The sequence below is a fragment of the Rhinatrema bivittatum genome, chromosome 8 (genome assembly GCF_901001135.1).
Source record: "Rhinatrema bivittatum chromosome 8, aRhiBiv1.1, whole genome shotgun sequence".
Lineage (NCBI taxonomy): Eukaryota > Metazoa > Chordata > Amphibia > Gymnophiona > Rhinatrematidae > Rhinatrema > Rhinatrema bivittatum.
The window spans coordinates 102,326,668-102,335,795 of NC_042622.1; positions in this window are offsets into that span (position 1 = coordinate 102,326,668).

A 9,128-nucleotide genomic window follows, 5' to 3' on the forward strand; every position below is an offset into this window, starting at 1 on the left:
ATGTGACTGCAGACTAGGGATGTGTAAAGCCTGAACCTTAATTTTTGGCCCACTACAGGAAATATCGTATTTCCCGTGGTTCGGGCCTTTGTAACGTTAGCGCTCACTAAGTCCCGTTAGAGCGCACTAACCCGAAACAGAATTTTTTCCTAAAATTTTGGGAAAAATTCATTCTGGTTTCGGGGTCCCCGAACCAGGACGCTAGCACATCCTTACTGCAGATACACGTCTGGCCCTGATGACAGATGACTGTTCGAGGTGGAGTCTCCATTCCAAACCCAACCTGATTTACCCACCTCCTCCTTAGTAACCTGTGCACAAGATTACTAAGGGGCACAAAAATGTCAATGAGCAAGGGCCAGCAGATTACAGCACTGCTTACTCCAATTTTATTCTATTGTGCAGAAAAATTTAAAATTCAATATACAAAAATGGGAACTTGGTTAGCCAGTAAGTCTTAAAATTATCATAGACTTTTGAGACTATTTTTAAAATCTGTTTTATAGTATAACACATACAATTTTGTTTGGGTGAAAATGTGAATGCACTGTATTAAAAATTTAAAAAATAAAATATCTACTGTTTTCTTAAATTGTTGTCTGTACTTTTTAACTGCAGGAGGCTTAATCTTCCTGATTTGGTGAAGGTCCAAACAGTTTTTTTTCCTTACTGGTGTCGCATGCCAGGGCATTATCTCCTCCATTCCTCACAGACAACTTCTGTCTCTGCCAAAAGGCCAAGAAGGCCTCTGCTCAGTTCACACCTCGGATCTTACATTTAGGTCTTAGCCAAAAAGACTGAGAAGTAATTTGTATGGACTGTAGGTAGAAATCTAATATTTTTCTGTGAGGAAAAGCAGGATGACAGTCCTGATACATGAGTGACATCTTCCAATGGAGCTTGGTCTGGAAAACATGTCAAAATTTCTAGAACTTCGTGCGTCATAGAGTATGCCCGCGCATGCCATTATGCCATGTGTTCATACAGGAGACCTTCAATCTTTCTTTCTTTTTCTGTGGAGCCCTCAAGACAGTTTTTTGTCTCCCTTCTCCTGCTTCCAGGCCTTCAGGAATTTTTTTCCAGAAGCAGGAACATTTGCTGAAGGGGGGGGCCTCTTGATTATCTTACCCAATAGCTCCCTACGTAAGCTTTTTTTGTGTTCTAAAAGTTTTGTTCTCGTCTCGGTTCTGCCATTGGTTCCTGGTGGGGGGGGGGGGCGGGCGACGGCATCGTTTGCTTTAGTTCTTTTTCAGTTGAACATGTCTACCAGGTTCCAGAGGTGCCCCCAGTGCAACAGAACTATGTATATCATGGATCGCCACGATAGATATATTCTGTGCCTGAGGGCATCACATGATGTCCATGGGTTTTGCAAATATGCGACTATAACCCAGAAGGGCTGCTGCTCCTATTTGGAACTGCCGGAAAAACATTTTGGGCACCAGAAGATTGATCCATTGGCATTAGAAACATCGACATTGAGGATCCTAGGAGCTACGTCGGGGAGTAGTGTCATTTGCATTGGAGGGACTGTCAGATTGCTCAGTACCAGTGGAGATTTGAGAACCCTGAGACAGGCCATTGTCCAGTTCTTCCCACTTGAAGGCACAGGGTTCTGCCTTTTTGACACCAGCGAGGAGTTGTGAGACCGGGCATCAAGGGAAGCTGAAGACAGATCTGCATCAGTCTCACCGATGCTGGGAGCAAGAACAGTCTGGCACCTGCCAAGAACCCTCCTGTAGTGAAGAGATCTCATCCTTCCAGTCATCAAGACTTTTGACAGCCTCCAGCAATCTTGGTGTTAATCACAGATACTCCTCTCAGTTCCAAGGAGGATGTTGCTACCCCTCTTACCTCCCAGTTGGTGCTGGCATTGGCTGATGAGGCCTTGGAGAAGACACTATAGATCCTTGGTGCATGGCATCGAGAGCACTGATGACTGCCCTTATGTCATCTTCCAGCTGCTGCTTAATTCCCTTCAGCTGCATGGCAGTAAGGCATCAGTGCTGGTGCCAGGACCAGTGCCGATTCCCAAAGGGGGATCAGGGTCTATGCCCACTTCCCTGTTGATTTCTGGCTTCTTAGGGGAGGAAGCTTCTGTGTGTCAATGAGACTCCATGGGATCCAGGCTAAAAAACTCAAGAGCACCTTCCATGAGCATTGGTCATCTCAGGAGCCCTCACCTCCATTAGATCAGGAGAAATCAGATTCTGAATACTAATGTGGATATGGCTATGAATTAGGTGATTCCTTTGAAGAAGTGACCAGGAGTCCCCTCCAACCCTCCCTCCCACTCCTCCAGAGAGAAGGAAGTCCCTTCACAGGTTTCTCAGGAGAATGGCAGAGTCCATTGTATTTACAGACTGATAAGATCAGAAACAAAGTACTGGACATCCTTCAGTTCATGGAGCCTCCTCCATCTCCCAGGAAGTCAACGCAGTCCACATAATCCTTCAAGAGCTACAGATTATGTAAGAGAACACCCTCTCTCCCCCCATGAATCCTGTCAGCAAGAAGGCAGGTGCAGTTTCTCATCCAGAAGGCTCCCAGATTTGACAAGAGACAGCTGCTGAACCAGTCTGTGGTGATGGTCAGATCTACTTTCAAGAAAGCCAAGATATCTAGGACTCATTCCTCAGTACCCCTGGGGAAGGAAACCAGGACTTTGGTCACTCCTTGGGAAGAGGTATTCTAGTGAGCTATGCTCAGTGCCCATATAGCTTCCTACCAGCTTTTCATGGGCGTGCTGAATCAGATTCAAGGGGTGGCTGAGCAGCTTCCTCAAAATCAGCAAGATGCCCTTCACAGGGGCCTGGAATGTAGAAAACATAGTCTACTTGACTTCAATATTTTCAAGAGAGCACTATGAGAGTCTTTGCTATGGCGATTGGCACCCACAGACTCGCCTGGCTGCGGGCCTCTGATCTCTGACCAGAAGTCCAGGACTTGACTGTGTTGTGTACAGGAGAGAATTTCTTCAGTGTGTGAAGAAAGTAGATTCTCACGGACCCGTGAACACTGTGCCGTGCTCAAATAACTGAGCTGGATGGCAGACAGCCCGTTTTCTGACCAAGGAGGAGTAATTCTCTGGCCCCTCAGTATCAACATACCCCCACATGCCCATCCATGGCAACAGCAACCCAGTCAACACCTGGAACAAGGTTTTGACTGGATCATGGAGAGCATAGCCAGCGTACCAGTACCTATGCCGGGGGATCTTCCCATCACAGGCAGGTAGCAATTTTTTTTGTAAACTGGTGGCCCAGAGTAACTTCAGATGTGTGGGTCCCACGTAGTGTCTGAAGAAGGTACAAATTAAATCTATTTGGGTATCTTCCCCCCCCCCCAAATCAACCACCAGACTCTATTTCGGGGGTCACTCACCTCATAACAAACTGCTACAAAAAGGAGCTGCTCTCCTCTCCTACAAGCCACTGTGGTCAAGCCCATTCCACCAAGGGAAAGAGGGTGAGGATTCTAATCCAATTACTTCTTGATTCTGAAGAAAAAGGAATTTTGTTCCATCCTAGGCCTAAGGGCCTTGACCAAGTTTATCAAGAGAGAAAAAGTTCAAGATGGTTTCCCTGGGCATTTTCTACAAAAAGGCGTCTGACTATGCATTCTCAATCTAAATGATGCTTACACCCACATAGAATTATTTCCTTGTCACAGGAAATATGAGATTCATAGTGGGAGACCATTGCCTGCAGTATTTTATGCTGCCATTTGGCCTAGTGTTTACAAAATGCTTTGCCATGGTAGCAGTACACTTATGCAAGCTGGGGTGAAAGTATATTTATTTATTTAAGAGTTTTTATATCAGTCATTAAATTATTCACCATCATAACGGTTTACAATAGGGCACCTATATTAATAAGTATGGGTCATACATTACATAGGTTGTGCCATTAGTATTCGGTAACAAAAAAAGGCGTTAATTTTGGGTGATTGAGTGTTTCATAGTAATGTGTCCAGAGGGTTGCCTACAGTTAAAAAGGTTGAGCTACTTCAGTAAGGAGCGTTAAATTAGGCATTCAGTGCTTTATGCCGCATATCTTTGCTTAAATGCCTGCATCAATTTTCTTTTTTGAAGGCTTGTATGAAAACCAGGTTTTGAGCTGTTTTGAAAAGTTTGATTGCTCTGGAGTCTTAGGTCAAGGGGCATGGAGTTCCATAATATGGGACCGGCTAGAGACAGTGCTCGCTCCCTCAATTAGGTAAGTCTTGCGGTTTTCACAGAAGGAATGGGAAGGAGCGCTCTGTTTGCTGACCTTAAATTTCTGTGTGGGACATGTACTCTAAGTGCTGTGTTAAGCCATTCTGCTTTTTTGTCGTGGATAAGTTTTGTGTATTAAGCACATCGCTTTGAACTATATTCTTTGTTCAATGGGAAGCCAATGTAGTGTGGCGAGTGCACCTGTTATATGATCTCTTTTGTTTTTTCCAGTGAGAATTCTCGCTGCAGCATTTTGTAAAATCTGCAGAGGTCTTACTGTAGTGTTGGGTAGGCCTAGTAGTAAGGCATTACAATAGTCTGTGCTGGCGAAAATAAGAGATTGAAGTACTGGTCAAGAGTACTTCTGAGGCAGGAGCAGTAGAATCTATGCACTTGACAATCTGGATATTGGAGTTACTAGGGTTTAACTACCTGTAAGGTAGATGCCAGTGACCCTAAAACAGGATGTGCAGCATGAGCTTTGAAGCCTGTCACTGCACACACAGACTGAACCAAAGTATAGTCCTGAAGAGCGAGACAAAATGGAGTTTTGTGGCCATGTAATGTTTTTGGCTGCCATTTTATATGACTATTTTTCACACAGAGAAGAAAAGACTGTTTCTTCAGAGAGAGATCCAAGATGGCTCCTTGTGCGGTCGCAAACTCAGACGCTCCCGAAAATTTCCGTTTTCTGCAAATTTATTACTTCTTTTCTTCAGTAATGCCTCATAAGAGGAAGGGTAAAGTGAGGGTATATCCACCCGAACCCTCACTTCCAACCAGACAGCGTGTCATTTTAAAATATGCAACGCCCTTACCTCAAACGGGGGTCTTGAGCCCCGCTGGCGGGACTGGAATAGGAGAACCGTCTCCGCCTGGGGATATATCATTGACTATCCAATCATAAGCAGAAGCAAACCTTGCACATAAGCAAGTACTCGGGATCACTGGTGCAGGTAAATAAGTATATTTCCATTCAATGGTAAATAACTGTTTTATTATTGAAAAGGTTCCAATATCCTTACTGTGGCAACTCCATACAAAGTAACAGTCAAGAGTTACAGGTCCCCGACACGGTCCCGTGTTTCGCGGTGGCTGCATCGGGAGGGACCGGATGACACTCAAAATCTTATAAACAATCATCAGGAGCGCTCCTGATGATTGTTTATAAGATTTTGAATGTCATCCGGTCCCTCCCGATGCAGCCACCGCGAAACACGGGACCGTGTCGGGGGACCTGTAACTCTTGACTGTTACTTTGTATGGAGTTGCCACAGTAAGGATATTGGAACCTTTTCAATAATAAAACAGTTATTTACCATTGAATGGAAATATACTTATTTACCTGCACCAGTGATCCCGAGGATATATCATTGACCCCACCAGAGCCGCGAGAACAGCCGAGGGGCTACCTCTCCAAGCCCCGCCATGCAGGCAGAGTCGCCTGCGGATGACGTCGCAGCTCTGTCTCTGCCGGGTGGATGTTTCGACGGGGCAGTGGAACAAGGGAACTCACCTTCCCCGACTCCGGTGAGACCGGCACAGAATGAAGGGTCAATGATATATCCCCAGGCGGAGACGGTTCTCCTATTCCAGTCCCGCCAGCGGGGCTCAAGACCCCCGTTTGAGGTTTGTCCACCTTATACCAAGTTTTTTTTATGATAGGTGGTCTTGCTCACCCATCCAAAGTTCTTGTGAAAGGAGGTGTCTGACTTCTATCTTAACCAGTTAAATCCTTCCAACATTCTTGCCTAGGCCTCATGTCTTACAGTCCAAACCATGCAGTAGTTGTTCATCTTGTAAGAGAGCCTTAGCTTTAGAGTGGATTGAAGCCCATAGAAAGTCCACCCAGCTTTTTGTTTCTTTTGACGATAGCAAACTGGGGATAACTATTGCCAAACAGACTTTATTTAATTGGCTAGCACAGTGATCCCTTAACCTGTCCTGGAGGACCCCCTAACCATCAGGTTTTCAGAATATCCACAAAGAGATGCTAAGATAAATGTGCATGCACTGTCTCCATAGCATGCAAATTTTATCTCCATCATATTAATTATGGATATCCTAAAAACCTGACTGGATGGAGGATCCTCCAAGATAGGATTGGGAACCTCTGGGCTAGCAGCTTGCATTTTCTGCTATGCCCAGGTCGGCTCAAATCTGGTGGGCCATGTTCAGGATCACTCTGAGCAAATGTAGTATCGGTGGCTCACCCTCAATCAGTCCCCTTGGAGGGATATTCAGGCTATGACATGGAGTTCTCTCCACACATTCACCTCACTACTGTTTGGACAGGAATGACCGATGCAACAGTAAATTTGGCCAGTCTGTTTTACAGAATTTGTTTGGGTTGTAGAATCCAATAACTTTCCCTGCTAGGGCCCGGTTGCTTTTAGTAGTCTGTCCTCATAGGTTAAGTATATATTGGAGGGGGGGAAAAGGCTTGTTGCCAAACACAAATGTTGTGCCCCCTTTATTCATTAGGAGCAACTTGCAATTAGGGATTCCCCAGGTGTGAGGACTGCCGTTCTGTTTGTCCTTGGTGTTCTCAGAGGACAGCAGGATGCTAATCTTCATGAAATCTGTCCACCTTCCTATGAAGTTTTCTGTATTTTTCTTCTTAAAATGCAAGACTGAAGGACTCAAGTGTGGACATGTGGCATAATGGAATACGTGGGCATGCTCAGTGAGGCACAGTCAGTGAGAAACATTAACATAAATTTTCCAGGCTGGACACCATTGGATGATATTGCTCATGTGTGAGGACTGATACCTGCTGTTTTCTGAACACCTGTTGCAGGTAAGCAACTCTGCTTTATCATTCTGTGACTGTCCAGTTAAGGATCTCCATTATTATGGAAGATTCTAAAATTTCTCCATGATTTATTCACCAGAGAATAATATGCACACACCATTTACTTCTGATTCCTGATTGCATGTGTATACCCTTGCTCTCCTTCCCCCCCCCCCCACCACCGCCGAATTTCACTGAGGTCGGTCTCTCTTTCTCAATATTTTTAGTTCACTTCCCCCAGCTCTCACTCTCCTCCTGCCCTTCAAGTTTCTCCTCTCCCCCAACCCTGTTGAAGATGCTTTTCCTCTTAACTTCTCCTGGGTCCAGATTGAGATTGAAGTCACTGCTGTGGTTCCAAATGGGGCTAAATATTTTAATTCAAAAGAGTACATGAAAAACATAGTCTACATTCTAGAGTATATATGTTAATTTGTAATGTGCACTGTGTCAGTTAAGAATCACACCTCTATTTTAATTTCTGTAAGGTACTATTTGCAATATCCTGCAATTCTTGGAGCAGTCCTGGTTTAAAAGTCACCAATGCCTGAGGCTAGTGATGTCATAGCCAAGATGGATGAATCTGAGCCAGTAGGGTGTGATGTTATTTCTGAATCTCCTCCTAATGTATTTGTTCCTATGGATTTAGGGAACTGCAGGAAGCAACTTAGTCTGTAATTACTTAGGCCATGAATTAAGCTATAAAGGATGATTTAGCTGTTGAAGGTCAAGTAAGGACTCGCGATGACTGGAAATACTTCAGGGAGGACAAAATGATACTCATCCAGCCAACAATATTAGTTTCAGAGGGCTTTATAGTTAACATAGAATCTGCAGTTAGCACTGTTCAATGAAAATACTGCCTTGCAAAAAGCATTAGGTAAATTAACATTTCAGGTGTAACATGAGCATTTTGTACCCCTGGTGGGAAGCCTGATTGTATCATACCAGAAGATTATTTCTCATGCATGAAGGCCTATGAGGTGTGTTTGTGAAAGCACAGGATGCACCAGGAACATTCCCTGCGGTATAGGCTTCTTTCTAATGCTTTTTTGTCTTTATTATTTTAACTTATACTGCATTTGCTTGGAATAACAAAGCTGATCTTATACCTTTTTTTAATTGATATTTTTTTTCCCAGAACATATTACATGACATTGATTTCTGTGCAAGGTGTGGAATCTGCACTTGTGGATTCATACATAGGGCTTCTGATTTTAGCTGTTCATAAATTTGTAAATATAGATGTTTACTTTCCAGCTAATTAGGAGTTATTTGGGGGTACCAAAAATTGCTCTGTCTGCGATGCAAGTAGTACCTTTTTTTCCAGTTGAATCCAATAAATGTATGCAGATAGAGGAGTCATTAGCATGGAAAAGGCTCAAAAACAAAGCGGAAGATCCTGTGTAGGCAAAGATGAGATGAACAAATTCTAGAGGAAGTGGTGTTTTTTCCTATATTTATCTAATAAACACTTTTATTTTTTGCGTTTGGAATGCTTTATTGGGGTTTATCAATTAAACCTAAAATCAGAAGCTCTATTCATAAAGGAATTAGTATTTCTTATATTTGAGTTTGATTCCTTGTCAGATTCTAGAGTTGAGAGAGGTACAATGTACTGCCTGTTTTGATCAGTTTTTGACTTGGCAGAACAGTTAATGTGTATTTCTACAGAGGGTTCAAGTGTATTGAGGTTCATTTAAAAGCCATAAAAAAATGTTTAAAACCGATTTATGCCTTGTCTGCTTTGCTAACAAATACTAGGGATGTGAATTCATTTTAAACAAATGTTTTCCAAATCAGGCCATTTTTTTGGGGGTTTTTTTTTGTTTAATCTGAAGCAAATAGATAATGGCCTCAAACCCCCCAAATCTTTAGTTCAAATGTTTTTTTATTGAAAGATTATATGAAAAGGAAGGGAGAAATAAGCCAAATATATAAAACAAAAAATACAACAATCTAAGAGGCAATATAAATGTAAGGTTTAGTTACAAAATCAATAGAGGCACTTTAACATAACAGAAGACCAAAAGGATTAAACAGATGGTAGGGTGGGAGCTGTCATAAAATATTGGTGTAAAGGTCCCCAGTTCTCTAGCTATTTAGCCAGTCTATTGAACT